A 15084-nucleotide genomic window follows, 5' to 3' on the forward strand; every position below is an offset into this window, starting at 1 on the left:
GCTTAAAAGCTGTATCACTGCCGGGCCGCCTTTAAAGCCATGATCGTTCGGGCCCGGGACAGCTGTGCCCCCCGTCATGGCGGCCCTGAGTCTGAATAGGAATTCTTTAGTAAAATTCTATGCTGCTGAATACTGACGATTATGCCTATTTTAAGTATGACTCAAACTGATGAAAAAAGGCATTTGGATAATCTACAAATTCCATTAATCAATTTCCCAGTGAAAACGTGTATGGGTGTAGTAGACTATTTTTGTGGGTAATGTAATAAAAGCTGCCAAGTCTCCTACTGATCTGGTTACCCATAGCAACCAATGGTAACATTTGCTTGTCACATGTGAAAGCAAAGAAGGCTACAGACCAAAGCAAACTTTTCCTTATTACATTACCCCAAGTGTGGCAATGGCTGCTTCTGCAATACAGCTGGATATAGTTTTGTACGATTTTCAGACTGTGTGTACTCAGAATTATTGTCCTGATAATTTTTGTACCATGGCGACAAGTCGTTCAGTTGATTGGCCGGATTAGAAAATTTCAGTGGGATAATGATAAAATCTGTAAGTATTGTGTATCGGACAATATCCTTGGGAACCTACAATGGAAGTCACTTTCATATGATTGGTGTCTGCCAACTATTTCATGTTCAGAACATCCTCTAATTTGTTAATTTTCAGTCTGATTGTTAGTTTTAGATCTTTGCATTTAAACATATGACTGCTATCCGAACTTTCATTGGAAGAAGACTAAAATCTGAACATGTATGGCCATCTTTAGGCAATGAGAGGACTTTGTGAGAGGTGGTACGTCACTGGGTTGTAAATAGATGCCACTGGTAATTTAAAATTTTCAATTTTTAACCATAAATTATTATTTTAGTATAGTGAGCAAACTCAGAATCAGCAATGCTGCCCAGTCTCAGCTTAGAAAAGGTAAAATAAGTGGGTGCTGTAGGAAACGCTGGCCAAGGGGTCTTTCTAAAGGTGGCCATTCAGCAGCCGATTCGGCAGCTTATCGGTCCGTGTATGGGCACTAACGACGGGCCTGCCCCACCAACATCTGGTCTGAAATCGGGCAGGATTAAAAATTTAGTTGTATCTACGAACGCCTATACCCGTCGTTCTAAGCCAAATTAACCCAATATCACCCACCTGTAGATGGGGATATCGGGAGAAGATCCGCTCGCTTGGTGACCTCACCAAGCGAGCAGATCTTAGCGTGTATGGCCACTGTAAGGAAGCACTGTGCTCTCATCTTAACTTTCAATTCTTAGGGATCTTATGCGTAGGCTTGGGCTTCTGCATGAGCACTATACTAAAATTGGAAAACTTTACTGTTCAACCCCAAGCCTAAACAATGGGATGTCTGGGAATGGAGCACTAGCAAAGTGAAAATTTAGCAGTTTAATTCATTGGGGATTGCCTAACATTTAGGCACCCCAAGTGAAATTAGTATTTCCTTGTCATTTTAATCGATTATCAGTAAGCATATGGAGCTGGTCCTGGACTTGAGACATGAGTATTTTTTGAGTATTTTATTGACTTTTGACTAGTGATGAGCGATTTTTTTTCGCCAGGCATGGATTCGCAGCAGATTTGCAAAAATTCACCGCAAAAAAGATTTGTCACACGACAAACACGATTTTTTGCCGTTTCACTAATTTTTTTGGTGAAGCAAAATGGGACAAATTCGCTCATCATTACTTTTGAGCTGTACAGTTTGTCAACCTATACTTTTTGCCCAAATTTCACTGATATCCAGCTGATTGTCACACCTGGAAGAAGGGCTGTACCAGTAAAGTTAAGATCATTCCAAGCTTCTATAAGAGCATGCCTGTGTGTCTACTACAAGGGGCAAGCATTTGGGAGTTTTTTGCTTGGAAAGCAAGTTACTGTAAACTTTGTGAACTGGCTGGAATATGTATACCCATTCACACAAAGGTTTCAAAAACTTGCTAACAAATAATAACATAACATAACATAATTGTTGTTATCATGTTTTAATATTGGGTCAGCATATTTACATTTTGTGGATGTTTAATAGTAGAATAGTGGGAGACCTATGAAAGATTTCCAAACAATTCTTATTTTAAAATATTTAATGACAGAAAAATAGTATGAAACCAGATTATCTTTAACTATTAAATTGTTCCTAATTTCTATTGTATATTTGTTTATAAGTGGTAAATTCCAAAGCATATAACAAATTAGCACAATTTCTTTTGTATCAAATAGTAACAGCTATTGTGGATCACTGACATTTCTTTAACAATTACACAGAAATTACCTTTGACAGCAGTTAGAGTAAGCAGGAGAAAACCATCAGATCTGCTTTTCCTCTTCATTAGAGGAAAAGTCATAATTTCTTGTTTTGAAAGTAATAGTATCTCAGCTATAAATATGTTGGATGGGTTTGAAGTTCAAAAGGGTTCATTTTAGTGGACACAGATGTTACATGAAAGTGGTGCTCTCTAGATATTGGCACAGTTTTAAGTGCTAGCATTGGGACCACAGATCTTAGAGAAAAAATAATTTATACCTTTGCTGTTGGCCTTGTCAGAGTTTTACTATATTGAACCTGAAAATCTTGTCAGTTCCTGTGATCTACAGCAGGTTGATGGGTGCTCTGTAATGTACAATTATCACAACCTTTGACAGAAACCTCATTGTTTTTTTTTTTTATTTTGTTCCACTCTGTTGCATTGTTTGGCCATAGTAATTATTGTACAGTACTTCAGAGTAATCAAGAAAATGCACTGGCATACTTACCAACACCAGTGAAGCATCACCAACACATGATAACTCAGGGACCACACATGGAGAGCTCCATCTAGAAGGCCAAAGCACAAGTACTGATAGTAAAGAGGACTATTAATGCTTTAATGGTAAACATATCTAACAAGACAGTTTAAAGCTGCTCCGGCTATATTTCTAGATCTCATTAAAAAAAAAACTTTGTATATCTTATGGGCAAAATCATTTCTGGCTAAATTTCTAACAAGTAATAGATCTACTTAAACAAGATGTAAGATGCTGATTTTATTCAGAAAGCATACTATCCTAGGAAACACTGTAACATAAGCATTGCATGTGTTACATTTATGTCATAACAAACATCAGGCATCGTGCTGTCTGGAAAAAGACCATGTCGTTTTTGTAGATAAAGCTAGATGCAGTTCATAGCCTGAAAATGAATTGTACAAACAATTAGATATACTGGTGCTTTCTGTACATTTCTGAAATAAACTTCAAAAATCGAACACTGATCTGCATGGCTACATCTCCTGCAGTTTTGGTCCTTTAACTGATAACTGTGGTGAGGACTCCAAAATGGTAGAGGAAGAGTTTAGAATCCTAGTATATACAGTATTACCATAGTACTTAATTAACTGTACTAACATAGTACAGTAATTCCCCAAACAGATCCCCTATGGCTGGGCAAAGCAATAGGCCCAACCTAACAGTAATTTTGGTCTAAACTTTGGAGGCATATGCTTATTTCCTGGAAAAATTTGATGTGTTTGGCCAGCTCAAATATGTTGCAGTATAATGATGAATAATCCCTGTTTTCTTTAAAGGGGTGGGCATTTTTATTATCTTTATGCAGTTTACCATGACATAGGGTTTCAGAATAGGAAACAAATGGTCTAGCTGTGGGCTTCGTTGTTTGCTGACGAATGGTAAATATCATTACTATCCCACTGATTTATTAATGCAATTGGAATGTCTACAGCGACTGCTAGCTTACATAGTTCATTTCGGTTGAAAAAAAGAAAATAATTCAGCCCCTTGAAAATGAACCCCTGTGCACATGTATGACATACATAAACATTCCTATGTGTACACTTAAATAAACAATAGTCATGGATACTATGCTTGTTCAAGAAACCATCCAAGCCCCTCTTATAGGCATTAACATAATCTACCATTACAACATCACCCGGATGGGCATTCCACAACCCCACTGCCCTACCACTTACAGCGTTAATTTACAGCGTTTCAAATTAAAGCCCTATATATACATATATATTTATTGCATATTGCGTTGATCCTATGGATCATTCCATAGACTGACCAGCCATATAACCAGGTGGTAATGTGGTCCCTTCAATTAGACTGTCCAGTCACCTCAGTAGTTCTAGAGTATCCAGTGACCTGCAACTGGTTTATTGGTTAGTCTTTATTTTATATTGGCCAGTCAATGTTAGTGAAACTGCAGGCTGATCTGTCAAATCAGTATTTTGGGGGGCTTGCATATGCACATAGTTTGTTTTGTAAACTTACCACTATGACAAAAGTAAGCATGTGTGGCCAGAATAAGTCATTATCCACCAAAATTGTATGTGTATTATGTATAATTTTTCATGAACATGTGAGTTTTAGAATAAAGCAATAGAAATGAGTTATGTAATTATATATAATCTTTTACTCTCTTCAAGTTAAAAGAAGAAGATAGTTTTTTTCCGAGACTCATCTCATTTTGTAACAAGACTCCAGTTGTACACTTGAACTGAAACTAATGTCCCTGCATTAACCTGTTTGCTTGTATACAGCTGAAGTTTTTCCTATTCCTGCATTTGCCTGAAAGTGCCTTTGAGACAAGGGATTGGTTTTCAGACTTTTTTTTTTTTTTTACTTTGTTTTAGGATTAATAGTCAAGGGTTTGGTTTAAAAAAGGTGTTGAGATTGAAATCCAAAATGAGATGTAGCAATCTCCCTAAGGGATATATTTCTTTAGTGTCTACAAGAGCCCTGGTCTGTGTTAAAGACACTTCTATTGTTTTCAGTGGAACAGAAGAGGAATTAATGTCCTATTCAGCTCTGCTCCTATTATAATCCCAGCTGCAAGTATACAGGATATCTGCCTTGTCTCTGCTCTTGTCACATCTTCTCAGGTTCTGTGTGTATTAAACCTACTTGAAGGGACCAAGCATGCACAACCATCCCTTCTGGTCCAGAACACAAAGTAGTCTTGCTTAAAAAAAGTGTCTGAATACATATCAGATGTATTAGGCATGGTATTGTACAAGGATATTTGTATCTTTTTAAGCAACATTTCTTTTGGTCCAAATAGAATAATCTGCAATAATTTGTGATTTTGCTACAAGTTTGGAAATAATTAAAGAGGGCTTTATTTAATTTAGGAGTGCAGCATACAATACTGATTCACTACTAGATCCCAATTATTATCTTGGCCTGACCAAAACACCTTAAAGGAACAGTAACACCAAAAAATGAAAGCTTTAAAGTAATAAAAATATAATGCACTGTTGCCCTGCACTGGTAAAACTGGTGTGTTTGCTACAGTAACACTACTATAATTTATATGATAAGCTGCTGTGTAGCCACGGGGGCAGCCATTCAAGCTAGAAAAAAGGAGAAAAGGCACAGGTTACATTGCAGATAACAGAAAAGTTCTGTAGAATACAATAGTGTTTTATCTGTTATCTGCTATGTTCCTGTGCCCTTTCTCCTTTGAATGGCTGCCTCCATGGCTACATAGCAGCTTATTTATATAAATTATAGTAGACTTTCTGAAGTAAACACACAACTTTTACCAGTGCAGGGCAGCAGCACATTATATTTTAGTTACTTTTATACACTTTCATTTTTTGGTGTTACTGTTCCTTTAAGTTGCCTAGCTCTGAATGGAGAAAACTGCTGTTAGGTTTCCAGGTATAGCTAGTCCCTATAAACTTATACCAGTGAAAAGCAGTTATAAAGAGACCTGCTAATGTGTGTTCCCTGTTACTACAGACAATTAAAGTAACAAATATAACATATAACCATTAATAGCACATGTAACACCAAAACAGTAGAAATGTCTTTTTACTGCCCCCATCCAGAACTGTCAGCTTTAAAGAAAACTGGTTATCAATAAGCTTCAGGATGAGTTCTTAAATGAGAAGTAATCAAGTCTTGTGGGAGTCTGTTACAGATAAATATGTTTCCTAAGAATTTGAGGGTACATGTAGAAAGCTCTTGGATATTACAGATTGTTCTGAATTCTGAAGCACCTATTTCTGATCCATAGTTTCTCGGGGAGAGGCTAGAAGATGTCTTGCTTCATAAATGTAAGGTACCACTGAGCCACAAATCCAGTGGGCCAATGGAGTGATGGTTTCTCAGCTCTGTATGAAGTGTGCCAGCGTGGCCTATGTTTTGTATACTGCCTAGGCCCAAGGTTACCTTAATCCACTATTAGTATAAATATAGACATTCTGTAGATGGATCAGGTTTGTCTGTGGGGTAGTATGCACAGGGTAGAGAGTAATGCACCAATAAGTGGTAACATTGCAGGTGTGTTAATTGGAATGTTAGTGCCTCCTGCTATAGCTGCACTACACACACCCAGCAACTGGTGTTCTGACACCCACCTGCCTGAAAGTTTTAACATCCTTTCCTCTTACCAGCCCACCTAGCTTTAGATGTAAGAGCACCAATGTGCTGATAAACTAAGCTAACAAATTGTGACTAGGTGGACACACTTGAATAGTTTTTCTCCGCATTTATTTGCCACTGTAAAATAATCCTGTGTAACACAGCCTACCAATTAATAATTCAACAAGCTGTGTGTCTGTGTGTGTGCTGAATCTTATAGATGGGTGGCTATATATTTTCACCTAACTTGCCAACAGGCTAAACCCTGGCCACATATACTTTCTGGTATTTCTGGCTTTCCTCTTACAGATGAGCTGATGCCTGCAGGAGGAAACTTTGCGTGACTTTCCACCGGTGACTCCTATTGTTGCTATTTAAGAGCAGTTTGTCTCTGTTATCGCGGGTTCTTACCCTTAAACTGCTGAGCTCAAATGCAGAGGAAACAATTGATAATACAATATGTTTTTCTGCACTGAATAGCGCATTGCAGAATTTTATGGTATTACAGAAAACATTTCCATAATGTTCCTATTTAACCCTTTAAGGGGGACCTCATAGTTTTATTAATTGCACTGTTGTTCAATTGGATGACCTAAAATCACACTCATAGTAAATTAAATTCATGAAATTATGAAATATTTGTGTGGGTTGGCTGACAGTTGGGTGTCTGTTCTCAGCCAGAATCAGATCTGTATTCTGGACTTCACTTGAAGGCTGCAGTATCTAGAAAAAATACTGTATACAGCATTTGTATGAACATCTTTATAAGATTCTGTAGGGACCCATAGGGTTAAATGGTCCCTATGGCTTTAAATCCCTACAGGTTCAGTTCCCTTAGTTGCTGGGCAGAAGGGAATGTATCTAAGTAAGTTCATTAACATGTGTGCTATTGGTTAGAAGGTATGGTGACCACATCCTGCCTGACTTTGGTATAATGTGGGGAGAGGAGTGGCACCTTCCTGTTTGCTTCCACCTTAGGGACAAGGTGGATGTGTGCTGAGAGCCCAGGGCATGGGCCCAGGCCCAGTGAAGTCGGGGAACAGGGCCCCGTGAATGAGGCATTAGATAGTGGCAGGTGTAGCTCCCTTTATAGTACACTCTAGGAGTGTAAGGCAGTTAGGGTTGAGCTAGAATGAGCAGCATTGAGCTCCTGCGTAGGATTTGCAGTTTTTCTGGAGATATTTCTCCCAGGCCACATTGCCTGTAGTGTAGGGATCCAAGTGAATAGGGAATCAGGATAGAGAATTCCCTGAGGGATCCACTACAGGGTGTGTCGCAGAGGTGAAGGGAGATTCCTGCCAGTCTGCCCGCAGGAGAGTGTGAGTCTGAATATACACTCGGTATCTGTTGCATGTACCAATGGCCTCTGAAGCTGTATTGTGAGTAACCCTGTGGATGTTCAATAAACACTTATCATTTTGTTATTTGCAAGAACCTCTGGCGCCCTCTGTTTTCATTTTTCTGCATAGCAGCAAGAGAGGTGTAGTTGCACAACACCCTCACCTTCCTCTTCCACTTAGGGCTCTGGCACACAGGGAGATTATGTACAGTGGCTTGCAAAAGTATTTGGCCCCCTTGAACTTTTCCACATTTTGTCACATTACAGCCACAAACATGAATCAATTTTATTGAGAAGTGGAACGAAAATCATACATGATTCCAATTTTTTCAACATTTTTTACAAATAAATAACTGCAAAGTGGGGTGTGCGTAATTATTCAGCCCCCTTTGGTCTGAGTGCAGTCAGTTGCCCATAGACATTGCCTGATGAGTGCTAATGACTAAATAGAGTGCACCTGTGTGTAATCTAATGTCAGTACAAATACAGCTGCTCTGTGACGGCCTCAGAGGTTGTCTAAGAGAATATTGGGAGCAACAACACCATGAAGTCCAAAGAACACACCAGACAGGTCAGGAATAAAGTTATTGAGAAATTTAAAGCAGGCTTAGGCTACAAAAAGATTTCCAAAGCCTTGAACATCCCACGGAGCACTGTTCAAGCGATCATTCAGAAATGGAAGGAGTATGGCACAACTGTAAACCTACCAAGACAAGGCCGTCCACCTAAACTCACAGGCCGAACAAGGAGAGCGCTGATCAGAAATGCAGCCAAGAGGCCCATGGTGACTCTGGGGGAGCAGCAGAGATCTACAGCTCAGGTGGGGGAATCTGTCCATAGGACAACTATTAGTCGTGCACTGCACAAAGTTGGCCTTTATGGAAGAGTGGCAAGAAGAAAGCCATTGTTAACAGAAAACCATAAGAAGTCCAGTTTGCAGTTTGCCACAAGCCATGTGGGGGACACAGCAAACATATGGAAGAAGGTGCTCTGGTCAGATGAGACCAAAATGGAACTTTTTGGCCAAAAATGCAATACACTATGTGTGGTTGAAAACTAACACTGCACATCACTCTGAACACACCATCCCCACTGTCAAATATGGTGGTGGCAGCATCATGCTCTGGGGGTGCTTCTCTTCAGCAGGGACAGGGAAGCTGGTCAGAGTTGATGGGAAGATGGATGGAGCCAAATACAGGGCAATCTTGGAAGAAAACCTCTTGGAGTCTGCAAAACACTTGAGACTGGGGCGGAGGTTCACCTTCCAGCAGGACAACGACCCTAAACATAAAGCCAGGGCAACAATGGAATGGTTTAAAACAAAACATATCCGTGTGTTAGAATGGCCCAGTCACAGTCCAGATCTAAATCTAATGGAGAATCTGTGGCAAGATCTGAAAACTGCTGTTCACAAACGCTGTCCATCTAATCTGACTGAGCTGGAGCTGTTTTGCAAAGAAGAATGGGCAAGGATTTCAGTCTCTAGGTGTGCAAAGCTGGTAGAGACATACCCTAAAAGACTGGCAGCTGACTCAGGGGGCTGAATAATTACGCGCACCCCACTTTGCAGTTATTTATTTGTAAAAAATGTTTGGAATCATGTATGATTTTCGTTCCACTTCTCACGTGTACACCACTTTGTATTGGTCTTTCGCGTGGAATTCCAATAAAATTGATTCATGTTTGTGGCTGTAATGTGACAAAATGTGGAAAAGTTCAAGGGGGCCGAATACTTTTGCAAGCCACTGTACATGATAGTAAGCCAGTTATCAGGTCCAGACTGGGATAAAAGGACACAGAGGGACAAACAGTTCCTTACGTTTCTTCTTGTGTTCAGTTTTATTTGCCAGAATGGGTTTCATCATGTGCAAAGCTACAGGCACACTGCAGTAAAACCTTCACATTTACATTCCTGAAACTGACACTTTTGGTGTAGACGGCCCCAAGATCTTTAGATCCCTATTCATTTCAGTATAACCTTTTCACACTAATGCAAATGATTTCCTTTAGTGTTCACCATCAATTTGATCTAGCTTGGCATGCAAGGACACCAGCACACATTGTTAGAATATGTACACATAAACTCATGTGTGTTTAACAACAGGTTATTGAATATATAAAAGAAATTATGGTATGGGATCTATTACCCTGAAATAAAGGACACTTTTCCAAAGTAAGACACTGCAGTTCTTGATTTTTGGCTAATTTCCTCTCTCTCAATAATAATAGAGTACCTTGTACTTGATGGTAACTAATGGCATGTTAAGGCAAAACCATAATATTGGTTTGTTGTTTTTGTAGCCTTAAAGCATGGTACTCCAAATTACAGAAAGACCCCTTATCCAGAAATCCCCAGGTCCTTATGCAGAATGTTGGATACAGAAACACATGCCATGGTAACAACATTTCTTTTGATGGCAATTTACTAAAGGTGTCAAAAGCTGTTAACAGCAAAATCAACTTTTCATGTATACAGAGCACAGTTATAGGGGCAGGCGGCCTGGGTTCATAAGACTCAGTTGCTTACTTTGTAATGGTGGCAGTTTTGGAAACAATCTGTGGCTGTGGTCTTGCTTTTGGAGCCCATTTGATGCCAATCAGCTTTTATGATAGCAACATCCTTCGCAAAGCTTGGTGCTTGTAAATCAAAGACACTGCACATTTTGATGTCTGAATACGCCATAAACAAGCATATAACTTACAGTGTGATGTATGAAAAATGGCTTATTTGCCTAAAGCAACTGTTTTGTACAAGATAATACCTTCAGGATACATTTGATAGGTAAAATACACTGTTATTTAATACACGATTTTGGTCATTAGCACTTTACTATAATTGAGACAAACAGCAAATGTGTAACATACACGGCTGACCTTATATATAGTTGCATTTTTTATAACTGACTTTTTGGTGAACTAAAATCCTGAAATTCTTTATATCTCAAGATTCCATTAGGGATTGATTAAGCATGAGCCAAGCAATACAACTAGCTGTCATCGAGCTGGCCAGCTGTACCCATGATTTTTCCATCCCAAATACTTGCCTTTTGGTGCCACACCCTGTAATTTTGCTCGTTTAGTTCCAGATGAACACCTTTATCTACACATAGTTTTAGTCTGTCATTTAAAGATAATAAAATATAAATAATTTGGGACTCAAACTGAACAATCTCTTCAGCTAAACTCTTCAGCTAACTAGATGAATAACTTCAGTTCACTTTCAGATTTTGTTTTGTCAGAGATTCACTGGCATGTTGGTTACATCAGTAATGCAACGTTTCCCTCAAAGGACTACAAAAACCCCTGCCACAGCCAGGTTTTAATTACAGGGACCCATTCCACCTCTCCTCTCACCTCTCCTGCTTCCCAGCTTGTGTGTCTGAAATGGTATCAGGAGGATAGACACCTATGTTCTTAACCCTCCCTTGCCTCATGAATGCTGCACTGCTGAAAGCAGGCAGTGCTGTATTCATCACAGCAGACACAGGTCTCTGTGTTACAAAATGGAGCACGGAGACCTGCTGCAATTCAGGGACAGAGGAAGGCAGTGTGTAAAGTGCAACAAAAACTGCAGTTTTTCGCACTTTATACACTGCCTTCAGATAAGTAAATGACCCCCAGTGTCTTTTAAATACCTGTGGTTTGATCAACGAATTATGTTAATGGAAAGCTGGGCTGCTTTTTACAGACATCAGCTCTAAACCATTTAGGGTATTACAGACGTGGCAATTTCTAGAGTCAGTGCAAGTGCCTGGCTCTGTCAAGTGACACATATCTCTTGAGAGGACCTGGCAATTCCTATTTATCTAGAATGGGGGAGGAATTCTGAATGAGAAAACACTTAAAATGAACATGCCTGTCTAATGGCAAGCCTATCATATGCCTATCCTTATAACAGAGTCCTCCTGCAGCCCTGAGTTTTAAGATTCTACAAGTGACCCTCCCCTTCACAGTTGTAGTAGGGTCACACTAGAGGGATCTGAAAAGGGGGCTCCTCAATAGGCTCTTTATTAAGTGGCAAAGGGTGTCTGACCATAAAAGACACCCATATGGAACACCATGTCAGTTCCATATGGTTAAAGGAAAAAAGTGAAACACATCAAGGAACTATTAATGTTCTAACAAGTAATGGTTATGGACTCTTGTAACTGCATCTTGTCTGAAAATAGAAAACAAGGTCATACATTTGTAAGACCTAGAACTGAAATTTATTATTAGACTTTCCATGCGTATAAAGCAGCTGTGTAACTGTCATCACTATGTGAAAGTTAAATTGTAGGATTTAAACTTATATTTACCCCTACCTAACAAGATTGCACTGCCTAATTGTTTTATGCTTCCTCGTTATAGTGTTCATCCGTCAGTGAACCTGAACAAGAAACTATAAGGCATGCTTTAATAACATAAGGTAAGTGTTACAGCAATGTCTGTGACAAATTGATTTTTGTTGCTGATTAAAAACACCTTTTTACTTTGCGCTACACGCACATCCACCGGATAGCATTGAAATAACAATCTGGCGTATCAGGTATCACTTGATGGACTTGTCTCGATTCCTGTTGAACCAAACCCAGTATTAATATACCACCATTTACTGATGTTGACTGCTCAGAAAATGCTATTAACCTTTAACAACTTCATTTACATAAAACTTTGCATTTCAGAACCAAAGATCTAAAAGGTCTCATTCACAATATGGTTCCACAAAAATGGATACAGTTGTTGTTCAGATCACAGAGTCACATATCCGGCCTAGAATATATGCCTGGTTCCTCAAAAAGCGTTGCATGTACTTCTGAATCTGATTCTGGCCTGGGCACTATGTGTGTGAGTTTTTAAGTTTTACCTCCTCGCATTGGTTTCCTCCTGTATTTCTGGTTTCTTTCGACATTCCAAAAATATACAGGCACTTATATTAGCCTCTAATGACATTGACACTAGTTTATGGTTTGACTGGGTACATCCTGAGTGATACCAGACCCCAAGACTTTGTGGTTGTTCTGCACAAGGAAGGGCCAGTCCGAGGGCAAAATGGAATGAGACATATAGTTACATAGGGTTGAAAAAAGACCAGTGTCCATCAAGTTCAACCCATCCAAGTAAACCCAGCACACCTAACCCACACCTACCAATCTATACACTCACATACATAAACTATAAATACAACCACTAGTACTAACTGTAGATATTAGTATCACAATAGCCTTGGATATTGATTGATCAAGAACTCATCCAGGCCCCTCTTATAGGCATTAACAGAATCTGCCATTACCACATCACTAGGAAGGGCATTCCCCAACCTCACTGCCCTCACCGTGAAAAACCACCTACGCTGCTTCAAATGGAAGCTCTGTTCCTCTAATCTAAAGGGGTGACCTCTGGTGCGCTGATTGTTTTTATGGGAAAAAAGAACATCCCCCAACTGCCTATAATCCCCTCTAATGTACTTGTACAGAGTAATCATGTCCCCTCGCAAGCGCCTCTTTTCCAGAGAAAACAACCTCAACCTCGACAGTCTCACCTCATAGTTTAAATCTTCCATCCCCTTAACCAGTTTAGTTGCAGTCTCTGCACTCTCTCCAGCTCATTAATATCCTTCTTAAGGACTGGAGCCCAAAACTGCACTGCATACTCAAGGTGAGGCCTTACCAGGGACCTATAAAGGGGCAAAATTATGTTCTCATCCCTTGAGTCAATGCCCTTTTTTATACAAGACAGCACTTTATTTGCTTTAGTAGCCACGGAATGACACTGCCTGGAATTAGACAACTTGTTATCAACAAAAACCCCTAGATCCTTCTCCATTAAAGATACCCCCAACACACTACCATTCAGTAGATAGTTTGCGTTTATATTATTTCTACCAAAGTGCATAACTTTGCACTTATCAACATTGAACCTCATTTTCCAGTTTGCTGCCCAGTTATCTAATTTTGTCAAATCACTCTGCAAAGCGGCAGCATCCTGCATGGAACTTATAGTTTTGCACAATTTTGTGTCATCAGCAAAAATAGAAACAGTACTGTCTATGCTCCCCTCCAGGTCATTAATAAACAAGTTAAAAAGCAAAGGACCAAGGACTGACCCCTGCGGTACTCCACTAACCACACTGGTCCAATTAGAATATGTTCCATTTACAACCACTCTTTGTACTCTATCCTTCAGCCAGTTCTCTATCCAATTACAAATATTATGTTCTATATGAATTCATATATTTTCAGAAGCCCAGCCTGAAGGTTGATCAGCATATGACTTGGTGACAACATTATCAATATGATACATTAAAAGCAATGCTATATCATTAATATGATTGTTATACAAGGAGGTTATACAAGCCCTTTACAAGAAAATAAATGACATACGATAAGTATGAATAAAGCACATTTATAACTTTAAGTCATACCTTAATTGTTGTGTAGATTTGTGGGAAAGCATGTTAGTAGAAGATATTCATACAGATAGTGAATTTCATGCACTCAGTCAGCTAAGCCCATAAACCAAGCTCCCTTTTTCAATGAAAATAGATAAAAAATGACTTATAAATAATGTATCTTTAGCCTTTTACATTACACCATCATAATAAACCTTTTAAACAGTCCATGGGGCTGATTCACTAAAGGTCGATAACGTTTATCGCATGCTTTTTTGCGTTAAAAAGCATGCAATAAATAAGTACCGATTAATCAACATAAGTTTACATGCGTTATCACTCATATTGCATGCGTTAAAAAGCACATTATCGCAATGCGTTATTTTTATCGCATTGCGGTAATTATCGCATAGAAATAAACGCATGATTCACAAATACATATGAAGCGTTAAACGCTTAAAATGTGGTGATAATTACTGTTAAACTTAACACCTCCCAGGAGTAGGCGTTACTAAACAAAATTGCAGCTGGTGATTGTCTGTGGTGACAAGATGGAGTTTGCAGTTGGATTTTTTCAGCTATGCGATCTTCCTAGAGTGATGCATGCTTGTGTTTTTAGGGAAATGGTACTTCATCCACTACTATCAAGTGCGGCGAAAAATATTGCTGAAAATCGCTCATCGCCAGATAAATGACACAAAGAACACCGCTTCTTAATTATGACAAGTGTAGTTTTAGTGAATCGATCGTTAACTCTAAAAAAATAAGAAGTGATAATATTTTTAACGCATGCTAAATAGCACTCGTTTTATCGAACCTTAGTGAATCGGCCCCCGTATGTTAGCAGAATATTCTGTATCTATACTTCTGTGTATAACTACTGGTATTTATAAATATAGATGTGCACCAGCGCAATATATATGGCAGTGGCTACTAATTTATTAAGCGTGTAAACACAACTGGCTGACATCTGCCCATGTATTTTTCTTGAATGAATAAG

The sequence above is a fragment of the Xenopus tropicalis genome, chromosome 6 (assembly GCF_000004195.4).
Source record: "Xenopus tropicalis strain Nigerian chromosome 6, UCB_Xtro_10.0, whole genome shotgun sequence".
Classification (NCBI taxonomy): domain Eukaryota; kingdom Metazoa; phylum Chordata; class Amphibia; order Anura; family Pipidae; genus Xenopus; species Xenopus tropicalis.